General features: G+C 55.4%; 1 protein-coding gene across 1 annotated transcript in view; it reads left to right on the plus strand.

Moving 5' to 3' along the window:
• Nucleotides 1-19,680, plus strand: part of Gng7 (G protein subunit gamma 7) — a 58,441-nt gene that overhangs the window by 11,768 nt on the left and 26,993 nt on the right. The window contains exon 2 of the mRNA XM_038337201.1: nt 5,049-5,102. The gene's annotated coding sequence lies outside the window, so the exon portion shown is untranslated. The remainder of the gene's footprint in view (nt 1-5,048; nt 5,103-19,680) is intronic.

Here is a 19,680-nt window from a genome sequence, read left to right on the forward strand (position 1 = left end):
AACTTTCCGCCCATAAAGCTGCTGTTGTCTTCCAGTCCAGCCCCAGCCGCACCCTCGAGCATCAGGCTCACGGGTGGCTCACGGGTGAGGGCACCCTGCTGCCACATCCACCCTCGATGTTCTGAAAGCTTCCTGCAGCACAGCCCCCCTACATGGGGGACCATCTCTCCCACCTGTCCCCTCCCCGAACCCATCCCTCTAATTTGCATATTCTGTTTTTAGCATTTTTTCTGGATTTTACATAATCGTGTCATTAGGAGGCTGTCATGGGAACCAAACGCTCCCTTTTCTAAGTACCTTCTGGAGCTAATTGCATGTCTACTCTCTCCATTTCTTTTTAAAATGAATTTTACAGCCGGGAGGTGGTGGCGCACGCCTTTAATCCCAGCACTCGGGAGGCAGAGGCAGGTGGATCTCTGTGAGTTCGAGGCCAGCCTGGTCTACAAGAGCTAGTTCCAGGACAGGCTCCAAAGCCACAGAGAAACCCTGTCTCGAAAAACCAAAAAAAGAAAAAAGAAAAAATCCTTGGGACCCACGCAGTGGTGGAAGACTGAGTGCCACAAGTTGTCCTCGGACCTTCGCACACATCAAGGCATGTAAACGCACGATGCAGGAATGGAAGTAAAAAAAAAATATGTAAAGAGCACCTATGTCGAAAGGAAGAGATGCACGGGAGCCCACAGCGTCACCTTGCAGAGGTCATGATTGCAAACACTGACCGCAGACCAGAGCTCAGTGCCTGGCTTATTTTCAGGGCCTCTGTAGCTCTGCGTGCCCATCCACAGCCTGTTTCCTTTGTAGTCCTAGGGCTGAACCAATGGCTTCCCCAATCACAGCAGAGCTAAACCCCAAACCCTCACTGGAGGATTCTAGGCGGGGCTCCACCCTGACCACGCCCCCAGCCCCTCACTGGGGATTCTAGGCGGGGCTCCATCACTGAGCCCTAGGTAGAGAAGGATAAAGGAAAATATTGGGCTGCTCACAATGAGCGGATATTCTCGGACCTCTACCCAAGACTCATTAACATGCCCCAGTGAATCTAAACAAAGTCTGAAGAACAACTGTCCCCAGGGTATGATGTCACAACAAAGCTGGCCTGACCTTGAATTAGGACTTAACAGGGAGTGTCCTGGAGGAGACTAAGAGATCCCAACTCCAGGACCTCAGTCTTGAGAAACAAGGGGTCACCCTAAGACCTAAGTCATGCGGACATCATTTGGGGGCACGCGGGGACTCCTCTGTCCTGGCTTTCTAAAGTAGCTTGTTCAGTCAATATATCCCAAAATGTAAAATTCATTTTATTTATTTTTTTTCTTTTTTCTTTTTTTGGTTTTTCGAGACAGGGTTTCTCTGCAGCTTTTTTAGAGCCTGTCCTGGACCTAGCTCTTGTAGACCAGGCTGGCCTCGAACTCACAGAGATCCGCCTGCCTCTGCCTTCCGAGTGCTGGGATTAAAGGCGTGCGCCACCAGGGTCCCAAGGATTGAACTTGGGTTGGCAGGCTTGACGGTGAGTGCCTTCACTCTCTGAGCCACCTCGCGGCCACGGCTCTTTAGGTTTGAATGGAAATTAGCTTGTGCAAGTTTCTATTCTTTTCTTGTCCAAAGTGGACCGTCCTGCTGTCCACGCTGTCTCCACACACCAGTCCCCATCAGTGGTGGGTGACACTGTCAGGTAACTCTGTCCCTCTGGATGCTGGGCCATGGCACACCATGGGAGTTCCTGGCATGGAGTTAATGGCCACTAATGACTTTCTGCGCATCCGTAGGGTTCAGGGCGTGCCCCCAACCCACAGTGTACCCAGTGCCTGGGGGACCCCATCCTGACCATGAACGAGATCCAGTTGCCTTCCAGCTGATCCTGAGGTGGGCAGGGAGCCTCCACCTGGGTGGTGCTGGCCTTAGCTGGGCATGATGGCACATGCTCATCCCTGCAGAACTAGGAGCTGAGGCAGAAGGATTTCCAGGAGTTTGAAGTCAGCTTAGGCTATAGTGTTGAGACGTTCGACCCAAAGCATAAAAGACCTTGAACAGTTGGTGTTCAGTCCCGAACTCAACTGTCCTTGTGCCTTGTCCGTTCGGAGCTGTGACAGCCAGCTCTGGGTCCAGTCACCTCACACCCTGGCCCCTGCCTGCTTCATGCTCCCTTGCCTGCACCCCACACCCCATCCAGAGGAAGCCGTCACCCTCTGCTCCCTGCCTTGGCAATCAGTGTTCCTGGGTGACATATTTAGATGGTTGCTATGGTGATGAGGTTGACAGTTTCATCTGGCACAAAAGACGGGCCCCGCTTTGCTATATCGAGCCTGCAGAAGACCGGGTGCCTGTGCCACGTGCCCCTGTCAGCGTAGGAAGGGAAGGGGGCTCAGACAGCCCATCCCACCCACTCGCTCCCCACGGAGGAGCGACGACCCACTGGAGGAGGTATGACTGTCACCTTAAGAGATGTGTAGGGAGTGCTCACTTAGGGGTGACTGGGTCCTCCGGGGGACACTGGGCTATGCCTGAGGACATGTGTGGCTACCCCAACTCAGTGTGCTTGGCATGTGGCGGGTGGAGGCCAGAGATTCTGTCGTGGTAATCAGGACCCAGGGTACAGGCTGAAAACGGTGTGCACAGTGTCCCCAGGCTTGTGGGGAGCTGGGTCCTCTCCTTGCTCTGCACATGGCTGTGACAAGCACCTGACACAAGCGGCTACGGAAGGAAGGGTTTGTCCTGCACGGCCACACCGAGTCCACAGTCAGGAAGCAGAGAGAGGCAATCGCTGGGCTCAGCCCACCAGATGGCATTGCTGCATGCAGGGACACTGGTCTATGCCTTGTCCCTGCACCAAGGTCACACTGAGACAGGAGAATAACTGTGAGCTTGAGGCCAGCCTGGACTGCACCGTGGGATCATGGGACCCCTTCCTCTGGGCCTCCCTGAGAAAAAGTAAGGCAGCCTGTTCCAAGGGTGCATTGGAATGGATTTTGTTTGCTGTTCTGGGCTGGCCTCGAACTCACAGAGATCCGCCTGCCTCTGCCTCCCGAGTGCTGGGATTAAAGGTGTGCGCCACCACCGCCTGTTCACTTTTTTCAGAGACCTTGACCCAAAAGTATCACAGCCATTGGTGAGAGATGAAGTTTGGGGCCATGGCTGTTGGGGCTTAAAGAAATCAGCTAAAACTTAATGCCAAAAAAATTCCTTTTTCAAACCAGCTCTGACTGGGACTGGGGGATTCGGCGCTGGAACTGTGGAACTGGGGTTCGATTCCCGGCACCCCCATGGTGTCTGTGACATCATTTCTGGGCTCTGATGATCTCTTCTGGACTCTGAGGGCGCTGCATGCACTTGGTCAGTGTGTGTGTGCGCGCGCTTATGTGCATGAGTGTGCATCTGCATGTGCACGAGTGTGTGTGTGTAAGAAGTTTCCTCGTGCCCCTCGGTGGCCCATAGAGTGGATGACAGGGATCCTCATGACACTGCTTTCCGAGTGGTCACAGAAACCAGAGCTGCAGCGTCCTCTCCTTCCTGCACTGAGTGATTTCTGGGACAAGAGCCCCTCTTGTGGGCTCCAGGCGTTGAGTGGGTGTGGCCGGGGTCCTGCGTAGCACCCTCCCTGTGGCCCCGTGTCCCACCCTGGGGGACCCTCCACTGTCTGGCCTGGAGCGTGGAAGGAGTGGGGTCTGTCTCACTGACGGCTGGGGTGTCCTGCCCCAACCAGCCCTCTTTCCCTGTTTCCCTGTGGACACTCTGCTGCCCCTGCGTGACAAAGGTGGGAAGTGGTCACAGGGTCCTTGTCTGTCCTGGAGTCACTGTGGCTAGACTGAGTCAGGAAGACCTCGGGGACCCACAGAGCTGTCTGGGGACGCGGGACAGAGTGGACGCTGCTCAGCCACCTCAGGGAACGAGCTCGAGACCCGCCTAAGGGGACCCTAAGTTATTATTTAGAATTCGGGCCTTGCTCCTTCACCATGAGCCCCAGGTGTGTGGCTCTGCCCCCCCCCCCCACTTCTGGGGCCAGCAGCTCTCCCTCTGCACTCAGCGTGCGCCCCAGCTCCTCCAACGACTTAGTGTCCAGCCTGGGTGTGAGCACGTATGCAAGTCTCAGTTGCCTGGGTTCGTGTGAAATGGCTGGGGTAGTCCCCGTGGATGGACGTGTTGCTCCAGCCAGGCCTCGGTGCAAGCAGGATTCCAGCCGCTTCCTGCAGCGGCGCTGCCACCTGCAGGCGGCAGCCGACATTGCAGCTGCAATTGCAAAACCAAAACCCTCAGAAAGGTTCTTGGGTAGAGCGCTCTCCCGGCATGCACCAGGCCAGCCTAGGCTACATAGTGAGTGAGGACAACCTGGGCTCACGAGACCCCGTCTGCAGAGGGAGAAAGATAATATTTAAAAAAGGGTACATAGCCTAGCATGTGATCACAAGCGCTGAAGTAGCGGAGGCAAGAGGATTGTGAGTTTGAAGTCAGATACATAGTGAAATCTTGCATCAAATAAAATAATATAAAATAAAGTAAGGGCTGGCTAGAGGGCTCAGCAGATAAAGGGGCTTGCTGTCAAGCCGGAGGTCATGAGTTCGTGCCCTAGAACCCACAAGATGGAGGAACACACACACACACACACACACACACACACACACACTGAGTGTACAAAAAACACACGGCAACACTCTTTGGGGGTTAAGGTTGGGAAATAGCGCAGAAGTGCCCCTCCTTCCCCATGAATCATGTTGGTCAAATCCAACATTTATTGAGCTTCCCCTGTATACAAACGCTTTCTAGAAATGCCCTGGTGTGACCCTCAGGAGAGGCACACGGGGACTTGGGAGGCCGGCCACCGCCCTCTGACGGGCCGTCCCCTGCCTCCGTTCCGCAGACGACTGTCTCTGACCCGTCCATGCCCACCCACCACTTCCCTTTCAAATGCGCAGGAGAATAATTATGAATTCTGCCTCATCCTTTCGGTAAATTGCTGTTCTCATCCGGTCCATGCTGGTCGAACCCCACAGCTTGTCGGGATCCCCGACCTGACGCCCGCAGTGCCAAATTAACGCCCAGTGTTTCTTTTCCAGGGAGCGAAGGCTTCTGGTTGGAACCTCGGTGCTGGGACGGTGGACTCGGTGCAGGTAGGTGCTGTGCTCAGTGCCTCGCTCGGCTTTGAAGCCTGGGTGGGAGTGAGGAGTCCTGCGGGACTGGATCCGCACAGACGGGGAAGGGGGCCATGGTGCTGTGGGGTGACCTCGGCCCCAGACAGCCATGTTCTCTCCACCCCAGAGTTTGTCAGACGCTTTGGTGCTGCACCCCGTGTCCAGCACCCCATTTCTCACATCCTATTCCCTGTACCCCATTTCCCATGCTTACGTTTCCTGCACCCCAGTATCTTACACCCCTCTTTCCACCCCTGTTTCTCTCACGCTTGTCTGCTTGTCTTCTGCACCCTGTCCCACACCCCATTTTCCACATCCCTTTCCCCTGCACCGGAGCACCCCGTTTCACACACCCCGTTTCCTGCACTCCATTTCACACACCCCTATATTCTGCACTCCATCCCGCACCCCATTTCCTGCACCCTCTTTCTCGCAAACTCGTTTCCACATGCCTGTTTCCTGCACCCTATCCCGCACCCCGGTTCTCACACCCCGTTTCCCGCTGCTGTTTCCTCATCTCCAGGGTCAAGGTTTTGGGGGTTGACTTTGCTTTCTGCACCTGTTCCGTACCATGCCGGCACCCCGCTCCGCCCCGTTAGCTCCCGGTTCTGAGGCTGGGGTGCGTTGTAGGGAAAGGGGGTCTAGGGACGTGGCCGTGGTTTGAGACAGGGTCTCATTATAGAGCACTGGCGCCACCTGCCGGCCTCCGCGGGTACTGCACACACGGGGTATAATCCCGTGCCTGTATTCTTTTGTCTGTCTGTACCTCTTCCTAATTTAAGGGTACATTAGAAGATAGCTCTGTATTGACTATGTGACTCGTACCATTTGAAATGTAACCACATGTGCCTGTCCCCTGACACTGGGAAGGAGTAGACTGGAGGGAACATGGTCAGCCTCAGCTATGTAGTGAATTTGAGGCCAGCCTGGACTACCTTTCTCTCTAAAATTAAAATAAGATAAAATTTAAAAGGTAAACCCGGCATGACACCTATAATCCCAGCACTCGGGAGGCAGAGGCAGGCAGATCTCTGTGAGTTCAAGGCCAGGTTGGTCTACAAAGCGAGTTCTAGGTCAGCCAAAGATACACAGAAAGAAACAGTGAAACCCTGTCTCAAAAAACAAACAAACAGAGATTAAAAAGATGGATTTATGTTGTCAAGGACCCTATGTGATATCAGCGAACGCTCGTGGCGGCCATAAGTGGGGAAACCCTGGCATGGAGTGGCCAGAGGCTGCTGGGGTCCCAGGGCTGAGTGCCCTACAGAGAAGCCTCTGCCCTGTCAGTCACACTGGGGTCCTGAGGGTGGGGATACAACACTGACTTGAGTCTTTCTCTCATGAGCCCCTTGAAGAGTGGGGTGCTCCCTAACTCCTGAGTTTTTCCTTCTTTTTTAAAAGCAACTTTATTTTTATTTTATGTGCATTGGTGTTTTGCTGTCTGTGTGAGGGCGTTGGGCCCCCAAAAACGGAGACACAGGTGGTTGTGAACCCCATGTGAGTGCTGGCAATTGAATCCAGGCCTTCTGCAGGAACAGATGGTGCTCTAACCACTGAGTGTCCCCCTTCTAAAAAGACTTACATGTATATTTGCACATGTGTGTGGGTGTGTGCATGTGTGTGCTCACATGTGGAGGACAGCGGACAATTTGAAGGAGCCGGGTCTCTCTCTTTCCATGGTCGGGAATTGAACTTGGATCCTCAGACTTGGAGGCCATCTCCTGAGACATTTTGTACTTTTCCGGGATTGGTAGCAGTGCCTGCCATTACCACATATGACCGCCAGGGGTCAGCAGAGACCCGTGCGGCTCTGCACCAGGAGCCTCTCAGGGAGCTTGGCTAAGGGAAGGTGGGAGGTTCAGCTGTTGGCGACGCTGGGTGACAAACATCCCCTTAGAAGAAGTGATGCCTGAGAAAATGAGGCCACCCAAAGTACAGGAGTGGGGAGCCTGGCACAGAGAGGGTGGAGGCGAGATTGAGGGCCGGGGTGATTAACAGGGCTGCAGGGTATCAGGAAAGCCCGTCTCCATAAAATCAGTCTCCGGTCTAGATGCTCTGGGGATCCACATACAGCACAGAGCCCCGGGTGGCCCCCCAGCATAAGGGTTTTCTCTTCAAAGTCCCTTCTTTCTTGCAGTCTGGGGGCATTTCTGCTGGGAACGTGCAGGCGGGAGGCGGGAGGGACGGACACGTGACAGGGGCTGCCTTGGCGCAGGTGGCTCAGACTCTGGCTTCCACACACACACTGTCTGGGTTGACTGCCCTCTGGGTTTGTTCCCGGCCTGTTGGAATTGTGGTATTATCAGGTCTCCGTGGATAGACCGTCCTGCTCGGCCGGCCCACAAGGTCCCAGCAGCCCCCAGGACACCAGACACACCCTTGTGTTGCTGTGGGATTTCACTCGGAGACCTGCCAGATGCGCTCCAGCTGCGCCCAGGGCGCCTGGAACCTTCTCCTTGCCCAGTTTGTAGCTGAGGATGGGGAAAACTTCCCACAGCCTCGGGGACCTCTCAGGATGTGTATTATTCCTACCCCCGCCCTCCCCCCGCCCTCCAGGGCATCCTGGGTGACACACTGGAGTGCTCCTGGCATTGTTGGCAGAGACTGCGGAAGCTGCTGTGCCCTGCAGAGCCAAGGGCACCCCACAGGGAACACCCCTGAGCAGTGTCCCCAGCACCCGGAGCGCTGTGCTGCTTAAAACCTCCCTGCTGGGTAGGTCGGTCATGTCACCAGGTTTCCATGTGGGTAGAGTCTCAGGGCCTCACTGGGGACAGGTGGCTGGGTGACATAGTCTCCTGGGGTCCCTGAAGCAGGGCATCTCCGCGGAGAACAATCTTCCCCTAAGATACCGCTGGCCTGTCAGGTCAATTATTGAACAGATGCCAGAGTGGCTAATGAAAACCCTGACCAAGAATGACCTGGCCCCAGACGGGGTCTCATGTAGCCAAGGCTAGCTTCAAATACCCCTTATGTAGCTAATAACGACACCGGGCTCCTGATTCTCCTGTCTGCACCTCCTACGTGCTACATGACAGGTGTGTGCTACCTACCACACGCTAGAAATAGAGCCCAGGGCTTCCTGAATGCCAGGCGACTCTGCTAACAGAGTTGCGGGCACCCTACCCACTAGGCTACATCCTTGTCCCAGGATCATCCCTTTTAGTCTCTGCAGCGTCCTTTGGTCCCCGCCGAGCCCTAATGAGCAGCTCTCTCTTCAAAAGCCCCGTCCACCCAGAAAGAGCTAGAGCCTTCCGCTGCCGCGAGTGTTGTTACTAGGCAACCGCTTTTAGCATCCGCTTCCCCCAGAGTGGTGCTGAGGCAGGGATAGGTCATTCCTGGATTTGCTGGGCCTCAGCCTTTATTGACTCAATGCACGTGGGGGTGACAGTCACGTATGCATATGTCAGGAGTGGTGGGGACATGGGGCAGCTGTCAGAGGCTGGACACTGCTCACCCAGGGTGGGTCCGCATTTAAGGTCAAAGGGTGTACAGAGCCCATGGTGGCTAGAAGGGGACATCAGGTTTCCTGGCGCTGTAGTCGCACTTGGTCATAAACGTGAGTGCTGGATCGGTCCCCAGCCCGTCCGGGTGGACACATGAAGGTGCTGCGTTGGGCGCTCGTGGCCTTGCAGAGGACCCAAGTCTGACTCCCGTGCTCTGCCCTCTGAACTCAGGCCTCAGCCCCTTCCTTCCCTTCTAATTCCTCATCTTTGTGCATGAAGGAGATCTCTCCACCTGGAGTGCCAACATGTGTGTGCACGTGTGTGTGTGCACGCGCGTGCGTGTAAGTGCGTGTGCATGGAGGGGTATGTACATTTAAATGTTTTTAATTAAAATATAATTACATTGCCAGGAGGTGGTGTCGTGCATGCCTTTAACCCCAGCACTCGTGAGGCAGAGACAGACGGGTCTCTGTGAGTTCGAGGCCAGTCTGGTCTACAGAGTGAGTTCCAGGACAGCCAGAGGGGCTGATCTCATTTGACACACAGGAAGACATTGTCCCCTTGCCGTAGCTGTTAGCTGTCTGTGGCTCTTGTGTAGAGTGGACTCGTGAAATCTGCCCACACATTAACATTTGTTCCAGTCTTGGTTGTGCAGCCATTTCTAGGAGAAATGCCTTTCACTGAACACAGGGACTCCTTCTGGGGTCTGGCCACCCACCCTTTCTCCACATTGTCCCCAGGGCCCAGGGAAGCCCTGAGCATCTGCAACTGAGCACAGATGTCCAGCCTGCAGCCTAAGTGACGTCTCCTCCATCCCAACCCAGGCTAGAGTGTGTATGTGTGTGTGTACTAGTGTGTGTATGCGTGTATGTGTGTGTGTACGAGTGTGGGTGTCTGTGTGTGAATGTGTGTGTGTGTTGTGTGAGTGTGGTGGGGCTGTGTGCGTGTGTTTGAGTGTGCACACGCGTGCGTGTGTGTATAAGTGCATGCGCACGTGTATAAGCATGTGTGCGTGTGTGTATGAATGTATGTATGAGTGTGGGTGTCTGTGTGTGAATGTGTGTGTGTTGTGTGACTGTGGTGAGGTCTGTGTGCGTGTGTGTACAAGCGTGTGCGTGTATGCGTGTGTGTGAGTGTGTGCGTGTGTGTATGAGTGTGTGTGAATGTGAGTGTGTGTTGTGTGAGTGTGTGGGGGCTGTGTGCGTGTGTGTATGAGTGTGCGTGTGTGTGCATGTGTGTGTGTATGAGTGTGTGTGCGTGTGTGTACGAGTGTGGGTGTCTGTATATGAATGTGAGTGTGTGTGTTGTGTGACTGTGGTGGTGACTGTGCGTGTGTGTACGAGTGTGTCTGTGCAGCTACCCACTCCATTGCTCCACTTGGTTCCCTTGAGCCAGATTCTCACAGCTGGAGTGCTGCTGGTTAAAGGGACGTGCACTGAGCTGCCTGACTCTTGCCCCAGCTTACCCTGAGGTGGGAATTAGTGGCCAGGCTGGGGATGGTCCTCACTGTGTGTAAAACACTGGCTGCCGCTGGAACCTGAGGTCCCAGCCCACACTGGGGAGGTGGAGGCAGGAGAATGCCTGGGACCCCTGGCCAGACAGTCTAGCTTAACCGGTGAACTCAGAGTTCACTGAGACCATCTCGAGCAAGATGCAGAGTGAGGGCAGTCACAGACGAGGTGGGGAGCAGCTGGGGTCTACCTCACGTGGCCTGCTGGCCAGGACCTAGGGACAGTAGGGACAGCATGCCTGTCACGCCAGAGACGAGTAACGATCTCATGTGGCCTCAGGCTGAGTCAGCTGGGAGCCTCCTGGAATGCCACACGCTGTCCCTGTCCCCAGCACCCTGACACATTGTGCTGAATCAGAGCTGTGCAGGGCATAGGTGGCAGCAGCAGCAGCAGCAGCAGGACAGAGAACGGGGTGAGGGTGGCCTGGGTGGGGAACATGGGGGGGGCGGTGAAGCCAGGGAAACTGACCTCGCTCAGAGGTGGGAAGAGTGGCAGCCATGGGCCACCCCCAGGGACTCCTAGGGTACCTTGTACCACAGCACCCATTCTGGGGCAAGAATGACTCCTCCCTGTCACTGTGGTCAGAATGTCCTCACCCTCTGCTGCTCCATGCTAGGCGCCCCTCCAGTGTGGCAGTCATATGTCCCCAGAGGTCCCGCAGAACCCCCCGGTAGGCGGAGTCACCCCGTCAGGGACCAGAACGTCAAGATGTTCTTGGAGGAAGTGACAGTTAACATCCTGGTCCTGACCGGCGCCATAGGAATTTCTTGTCCCACAGTGACAGAAATCCCAGAAGTCCAACCTTCCTGACTGAGAAATCAGGGCACCAAGGCTTGGAGAGGGCGGGTGCCGTGGCAGCCAGAGGACGTGTTTAGTGCTGGGTCAGGGGACAGTGCTGGAGCCTGGCCAGCTGCTTCTTTGGCAAGGTCAGAACGTTGATGGCATACACCCCAGGATGACACTTTCACGTCTTGGTCCTCATGCCAGCCTGGGCTCTGTATGGGAAGGTGGAGGCGGCTTCTCCCCATCTGCCTCACCTCGAACTCGGCACCCACTCTCCACCAGTCCTCTTTTTTCACCACAAGGGGGCTCCCCATAACTCCAGCAGGCTGGGTTCATAACCCAGACCCTGGTCTCCAGACGACTGTCTGTACTTGAGCAGGGAGGAGACTTTCTGGAGACTGGGAACAGAACACGCCCACCCTCAGCCCCCACAATGGCTGCATCCTTTCTCTTGGACGCCACAGGAGCCTGCTGGATAATGCGGGGATTGTGAGGGATGTGGGGGGCACGGGGAATGTGGGAACGAGGGTGAAGGTGCTGAATCAGCAGCCAGGGTCCATCTGTCTCTCTTGTTAAAAAGTTGTTTATTTATTTATTCATATTGTATTTTATGTGCATTGGTGTTTTGCCTGCTGGGGAGGTAGAGGCAGGTGGATTTCTGAGTTCGAGGCCAGCCTGGTCTACAGAGTGAGTTCCAGGACAGCCAGGGCTACACAAAGAAACCCTGCACTGAAAAATCAAACCAAACCACCATCAGGCACACAGAACACATAGTTTCCCATGTTAACCGTGTCTTGCTCAGCAGCCCCCGGTTCGCTTGCTTGCTCGGTCTTACGTCTGTCCCCACCGTCACCCGACAGCGAAGCTCTGTCCCATGTCACACAACTGCGTCTTCTCCCGCCCCACCATCCAGCTTCCTGTCCCTGAATCTGACAATTCCTCTGACATCTCGGGAGCGGCTCCCAGGGCGTGCACCGCTCTGTGTCCGGCTTCTGCAGTTGTCACAGTGGCTTTTTTCTCATGACCATGACGTGACCAGTGGGATCTATCTGTTGGTGATACTTGGCTCTGCTTTCTGGCTTCTAGGAACCATATTGCTATGGATACGAGTCCCTGCCTCTGGGACGGTAGATTGCTGGGCACTTTTTTCTGGTCTTGAAACCTACTTCCCTCTCCAGCCCCTCAACTGTCTGCCCAGGCGTCTACCGGACACCACCACGTATTGGTGGCTGAGACTCGGAACACAATGGTGCCCAGGCTGCTGCTCACCACCACCACCACCCCCACCCCACTAGCCACACAGTTGTGGGAAGACTGGAGAATGTCACACTTCAGTAGCTGCACCTGGGGTGTGAAGCCTCAGGGGCCTGTGTGGCCAGGGACCTGTCAGCCCCTTACAGCATCAGCCTGGCTATGGGCTCCCTTCCCAGAATCCACTGGGGAATCAGTCATGGGGGGCTTTTCCCAAATATGTGCTCAGTTCTTGGTGGGTGTCCCCACCCCGCTCCCACCAGACAGGGTTTCTCTGTGCAGCTCTGGCTGTCCGGGAACTGGCTCTGTAGACCAGGCTGACCTTGAACTCTCAGAGATTTACCTGCTCCTGCCTTCTGAGTGCTGGGTTTGAAGGCATGAACGACCATTGCCCGGGTTTCTTTCCCCTTGCATGACCATTGCCCAGCTTTTCCCCCTTGGCTTGTAGATGATGCTGAATTCCAGATCCTTCTGCCTCTGCTTCCCCGCTGCTGGGATGGCCGGTGTGAGACACTGGGTCTGGTTTACACACTGGGGCCCTGTGCTTGCTGGGGGAGCACTGGCTCTCTACCCATGAAGCATCAGCCCCAGCCAGACCCTGTGGTCCAGCTCTGCTAAGGACGCTTCCTCTGCAAGTTGGCTTTCTAATGCGTAGAATTAAAGGTCAATAAATTGAGTAAGAAAACAAAAGGCAGTCTCAAGGCACTATGCCTACAGAACTTTGCCCCATCTCGTTTCTGTGTCTGGTGCGTCCGCCCCTCTCCCCCCCGCCCCCCCGCGTGGACATCACAGCTGGGAGCCAGGACACCTGCGGCTGTGGGAACTACTCAATCCACCAGATCAACAGGATGTGAAAAAATGACAATTGAGAGAGTGGTGGCTGCACTCAAGGGCAGAGTGCCCTCCTGGCATGGGGAGCCCTGGGTTCCACCCCAGCACGGCAGAAACCAGGGCAGCTCAGGGTCACATGAGACCCTGTCTCAAGAGAAAACCATATGGACAGAAGTCACCATGGCAGGCAGACTTCTCAGTCTGTGAGGCAGCATCTGGGATCCCTGTGCTGAGCAAAGGCCCAGACTCCCCACAACAGCAGCCAGCTGTGCTCGAAGTGGGCTGACTTCCTTGTTGAAACTTGGCAACCTTCCTGGTTGCGCCTGTAGCTTTGTGTAACCCAGGCCTGACTGCCAGTTTCTCCCCCTTCCTTCATTGCAGTGGGTAGAGAGATCCCTTATCCTGCTGGAGGCCTTGGTTCCGTCCCCAGAGCCATGTAAACCATGTCATAGAGCACACGGGGAGGCCGGGAGCAGGAGGATCAGGAATTCATTGGACGGTTAACCCCCACTACAAGAGACCCAATCACAGGAATGACAGACAGACAAACAGGCCTTGGCTTGCAGGACCATTGTTTCTGAGATCTCAGAGGGGTCAGATGTGGTCTGACCAATCCCACACAGTGAAGCCACGGCTGGCTGGTCTTTGTAAGCGGTGTGAGGTGAATGGGGCCATAGATTCTCTTAGGGTGAAAGGAACCCCCAGCCAATGGGAGGTCATTTGGGGTAATTTACTTGTTGGAGGACTGTGGGTGACATATGGGGACATGTGTGGCTGTCACGCTTGGGGAGCTCAGCACGGAGTGGGTAGGTCAGAGATCGGGTCCAGCACCCTGCAGAACCCAGGATGCCCCACAGAGAATGACCAGGGTCACTGTCTACAGTGCCAAGGGAAGGGTCAGCCCAGTTATAGGGCAGAAACGTTCTTATTCTTGTTACTCTGTGTATGCAGTGATGCACACACTCCTTTGCATGTGCAGAAGCGAGCAAGATGCAGGAGTCCTGCTCCCTCACTCTCCGGCCGGGTTGGCTTACAGAGCTCCGCCTGCCTTGGCCTCCCTAGTGCTGGGATTAAAGGTGTGCACCACCACTGCCTGGCAAGCCGGGGTCTCTCACTGAACCTGGAACCTCTGTGCTCACAGCTCTAGGAATAGGCGCCACAGTCTGCTTTTGTTTCTTTGGTGTGTGGTGCAGGCTCCCATGAATACGGCGCCACACCTGTAGAAATCATTGGCCAAGTCCAAGGGGCCACGCCTCACCTATCCTGTGGGTCCCAAGAATGGAGCACCGGTTCTTGTGTTGGCGGCAAGCACCTTTAGCAGCTGAGCGGTGTCTCCAGTCCCACATCTGGATTCTGGCTGGGTGCAGTGCTTTTGAACTCTGTTGCTCGGCAAGTACTCATTCCCCAAACCACCTTTTCTCGTTTGTCTCTTTCTTTGAGACAGGGTCTCGTGTAGCACAGGCTATCCTTCTGTAGCACAGGCTATCCTCAGCATACTGAAGGCTGACCTCGAGTCCTGATCCTCCTGCCCCCACCTGGGATGATGGGTGTGCAAGGCAGGACTTGTTTATTCGCTGATGCTGGGCCTCTTGCGTGCTGGGCGAGCCGCCGGTGCTCTACAAACTGATCGAGGGCCCCAAAATATTGTTTTATGTTTCATCATTAAATTATGAAATACATGGAGTTTTTCTCCTTCAACCATACTCTCTGGTGGGCTCCACACAGGCTGAGAGCTTCTCAAATTGTGATCAGCACAAAGCCTGGACATGGCCACCAGGGGGCAGCACATGCCACCACAGGCCCCGCTCCCGCCAGGTCCCTGCAGCCCGCAGTCTAGACGCTGGCTGGGCGGAATTCCTCTGCCCTGAAGTCAGCCGGCCCTGTCATCCGTCCCAGCCTGCTGTCTGGCCAGGGCCTTGGGTCCCGCCATGTATGGGCTCAGTAGGGTTGGGGAGCATTCCGGGAGACTTCAGGACGGGTGCCCGCCTTCTGCTCGTCCCTGGAGGGGGATGTGGCTGGGTGGACCTGCAGGCTCCTTCACTGTCCTAGGGACAGGCATTGCATTTCTGTCCTGACTTCAGAAGCAGGTATTTGTGGGCACCCTGACTGGCCAGAAACCGAGCCTGGGAGTCACATCCCACAGCAATCTTGGGGCCTGAGCCATGCAAAAGGGAAGGAAAAAGAAGATAGTCCTTGATTTGGGGGGGCTGGGATGCAGCCTCATAGTGACTGCGGCCAATTGTGTGCTTCCAACCCCAGTGCTGTGAAATCAGAAACAATAAAAGAAAGGAAAACGTTGACTTTTTTTTCTGGTTTTTTTTTCCGAGACAGGGTTTCTTTGTAGCTTTGGAGCCTGTCCTGGAACTAGCTCTTGTAGACCAGGCTGGCCTCGAACTCCTAGAGATCCACCTGCTTCTGCAGGGATTAAAGGCATTCACCATCACTGCCTGGCACGTTGATTTTTCTTTTCTGGTCCTGGATGTGAATAAGGATCTTGCATCAGGACAGTCCAATACTTCCCTCCCCCTCGCCAACTGGGGGATTCTAGGCGGGGTTCCACCTGGCTACGCCCCCAGCCCTATTTGTTTCTGAGACAAAGTATTACTTTGTAGCATGGTGAGAACTTGGGTTTCCCCTCCCTTCGCCTCCAATGCGCTTGGGTGCCCATAACTAGCTTTCCCTTTGGGCCATAAACTAAGGACCTGGGAGTCAGAGCGCTCATGTAAGAGGGACATCAGCCTGTAGCACCCAAGTCAGGGTGTCCTTTGTGTCCTCCTGTCCTCCTGTCTTCCGGTCTGTGAACTGTGCCTGAGCCAGAGGCCGAGGCAGACAGGCCAGGCTGTGGCCTTCGGCCAGATGGGGCAAAGCGCCAAGCTCACTGGTGCCAGCCTGAGGAGTCTGTCCCTGAAGTCTTGTGGGAACACCACAGGGTCAAAAATTCCTCAAGAGGGTTCTGCTAAGTCTCAGGGAGCCCAGGGGTCTCCCTACCTCTCTTCCCTTCCTTGTCATGCCCAGTGGGAGCCAGGCCTGCGGGTACACACTTGTGGCTCAAACACTAGAGACGAGGAGGCAGGAGGACCTTAGCTCAGGATTGGCCTTAGCTACGTGGGGACTTGAAGGCCAGCCTGGGCTATGTAGAATCATGACATCATCATCATCAAACAGCAGACTCCAATAAGACTCATCTCCCTCTGTGGTCCTCTTAGCCTGACTTTGGAAGAGCCAGGGTCCTGGGATGCTCACCCAGCGTGTGTTCACACCCAGACTATCAGCTGCAGGGTGGGGTGTGGGGTGGGGGAAGCAGTTCACAGATGCTGCTTGCAACCCATGGAGTGTTACTCAGTCAAGAGCAGGAGGCTCTGATAACAACATAGCCACCACGTGAAGTTAGAGACACAATGTTGGGCGAGGAACTTTTTTTTGGGGGGGGTATGATGGAATGTTCTGGGACCAGAGCTTGCACAATGTAGGGTATGTACTTAAATACCACTGGTTTGTGCGCCTTCAAATGGTTCAGTTTGAACTCTGCAAACTAAAGCCCAAACCTAAACAAACAAAAAAACTTGTGTTTGGGGTTGGCCCGGGCCAGGGCTCCTGACCTGGTGGCTGAGTCTCCTGCAGGGACTCTGAGTTCTGACCTTCCCTGGGGCGACAGCGCCCAGCCCTGCAGGTGTGGCCCGGAGCCAGCGTCCATCAGCCCAAGAGCATGGGGACGGCTTCAAAGCCCTAGCTGGTGCACCTGGTCCGGCACGTGAGCCAGCTGTCACTGGATTATGCACCTGCGTCACCCAAGGGGCGAGTCAGAGGTCGCGCCGCGGCTGCGAGGGTACCGGCAGGCGCAGCCGCATCCCGGGAGCGTGTGCATCGGGAAACTGCTGTGGCTTTAGATGCTGGGTCCTGGGGGAAGGCGAACCTCGCGCGGGGTTAGGGGAGGGCGGGGAGTCACCTCGTCCAGCTGGGGACTGATCGAAATTTGCTGAGTCACTGGGGACTCCGGGTTTTTCCGGCTCAGGCTACACCTCCGGGCACCCGAGGAACGAATTTGCCCTTTGCCAGGTGCTTGTCACGCAAGCACGGGAGGCAACAGAAAGGCTCCCCCACCGCCCCCTCCACCTCACAGCCACTGCTGCAGCTCCCGGAGCCCGGACCTACAGGTCCACTCCCTTCCCACTTGTGGGTGACATTTGAAAGGAAGAAGTGAGGCGAGGCACTCTGAGAGAGATCCGGGGATCCCCCCCCGTGCACCCCAAGTCTGCCTTGACTTTCATGGTGACTCTCTGGCTCACCTGAGTTCAGTTCTGAGCACCCAAGTCCGGGGTTTGGGGTGCAGAACCGCCTGGGACCCTTGGGGTCTCTGGAGGTGTCAGACTCATGTGCACAAAGACACACAGGCTGATTTCTGCAATTTCTAAAAAGCACCGTAAATTACACTATTATTCCTTTAGTGTGTGCACAGTGGCCCTGGCCCCCTCAGCCACCTCACCGGTCCAGTCCAGAATCAGCGTTTTAAATTCAGGTTTGGGGGCAGGGTATCTAACAGACCCAGGATTGCAGGGCTTGGTTTCCATGAAGCCACCTCCCCAACCCGTAGATTTGTGTTTCTAGGGCAGGGTCTGGTGTATACCCCAATATGGACCATACTTGCTGCAATCCCCCTGCCTCAGCGTCTTAAATTCTAGGAAGACAGGGAGGGGGAGCACTCTGTTCACCTTCTAGAACTTCCTCATGCCTAAAACGTTTGTAATAGACCCTGGCAGGTCCTCTGGTGTGGGGTCTGTTGGGGTTCCTCCAGCAGGGTCACACCCCAAGGACCCCAGAGTCAAAAGAATGAGACCCCATCCCATGTCTCTGCACCCACCTTCAGGGCGAATTGCAGCCACATAGTGAGTTCCAGACTAGTCAGAGACACAGGGTGAGGCAGGGTTTCCCTGCATAGCCCTGGGAGTTCCTGTCCTGGAACTGGCTCTGTAGACCAGGCTGGCCTCAAACTCACAGAGATCCTCCTGCCTCTGCTTCTTGAGTGCTGGGATGGATGGTTGGGTCACCAGGTCCCACTTCTGGCAGCTTTATTGAGATAGCTCATGTGCTCTTACATCAGTGTTGCCTGTTTCCAAATATTCCAACACCCCAAAGTAAGGCCCGCCCTATAGTCACCCACTGCCAGCCCCAGCTCTCTGAAATCCACTTCTTGTCTCCACTTTCCCCGGTGCAGAAGATTTCCTGTCATGGAGCCCACGTGGTGTGACTCTTGTGTCTGATTCTGTTGCCTCCAATGTCCTCAAGACCCTCCATGCTGTGGCAGGAGCTGGATGACATTTTTAATAGCAAGACAGATGTGCCATCATTCCCAGTGTGGTGTCCCCATGTCGAGGCTGGAGTCTTTTGAGAAGATGCATGAATGTGGGACCCCAGGGTTGGTGGCCATCACTACACCTAAACAGCCAAACAACCAGACTCCCTCTCCCCCCAAAAAAGTCAAAAGGCTATGCCAGGGGGTGGCCATGAAAGAGAAATCACTTCCCCCCGGGAAGGTGATACAACCGGCCTGGGCTAAACACGGGAAAACTCAGATGGCTGCCGGGGCTTTACCCAGGCCACCACGTGGGCTGGTCACCCTAAACTTGCGTTCCCACAGGAATGTTGTGTTCCCAAGGAGGGCTACGTCATCAGAGGGCCAAGGTTAGCAGAGGGAATAGAAATATGGTCCCTGACTTGAGAAAGTTCCAGAGGGCCAGAGTCCAGCCGCAGCCACCCTGGGCTCTGGTCCCTTTTCCCAGCACAGGGGACAAGACCTTTGATGGCCCGGCCTGCACCCTTGCAAACTGCCCAGCTGTACCTGTGCCCTCCAGGGAGACCAGTTTGTTTTGATCTCTATGTGACATTGCTGTCCTTTCTTCCTTCTCAAGGGACCCGATTAGTATGCAAAAGACTGGCTCAGTGAAGGCAGGCCAGACACATACCCAGAGCCACCTCCCTGTGACCCAATGGGGCCCAGCCTGCTGTCTTGCCTCGTGCACTGTTGACTATAACTCTGTGCCACGGATTTTTGCTTCCAAGAGGCCTTTAGCTGTCAGCCATCAGCTCTCCTGTCTGCTGTCCCCATCACCCGGTTACACCAGCTGGAACGATCAGAACAGTCCTAACAGACCTGGTGAGGGCTGGGCTCCTTAGGTCACCAGACTCAGCCACAAGCACCTGTGGAGTCCTCGCTGGCTCTATTGCCTCTTCCTGGCGGGCATCTGTTACAGCTTCCCTGGGCCAGTGGTTGTCGGGGCTGGGACTGGTGATGGACCCCAGGCCACAGCTCCCTATCTGGGCCTCTGGGTTTGGATGTCCTGGCAAGCCATGGCATTCTAGGCCTCTGTTTGCAGGGCCTCAGAGCAGACAGGAAAGTCATCGTGCCTGTCACACCTACTGTGGTGTGAACACCGCTAGGTCTCACTCAGCCCCAGGTCTGCAAGGCTCTCCTTGATTTGCCTTCTGTACCCAGTGAAGGGGCAAGTCTTCCTTTCTCTTTTTCTTTTCTAAGTTTTGTTAGGGTTTGTGACAGGATGTTACTCCAGTCCTCTGTGTGTGTGTGTGTGTGTGTGTGTGTGTGCGTATGCGCATGCCTGTGTGCGTGTGTGTGCACAGCACGGGCGGTTTGGTAGCAAGTATCCGTGTACCTGCGTGAAGACATGGCCACCGCTCTGTTACTATTGCCCATCCTATTCACTGACTCCGGAGCTCGGGCCAGCA

Source organism: Arvicola amphibius, chromosome 1, assembly GCF_903992535.2.
Source record: "Arvicola amphibius chromosome 1, mArvAmp1.2, whole genome shotgun sequence".
Taxonomy (NCBI): domain Eukaryota; kingdom Metazoa; phylum Chordata; class Mammalia; order Rodentia; family Cricetidae; genus Arvicola; species Arvicola amphibius.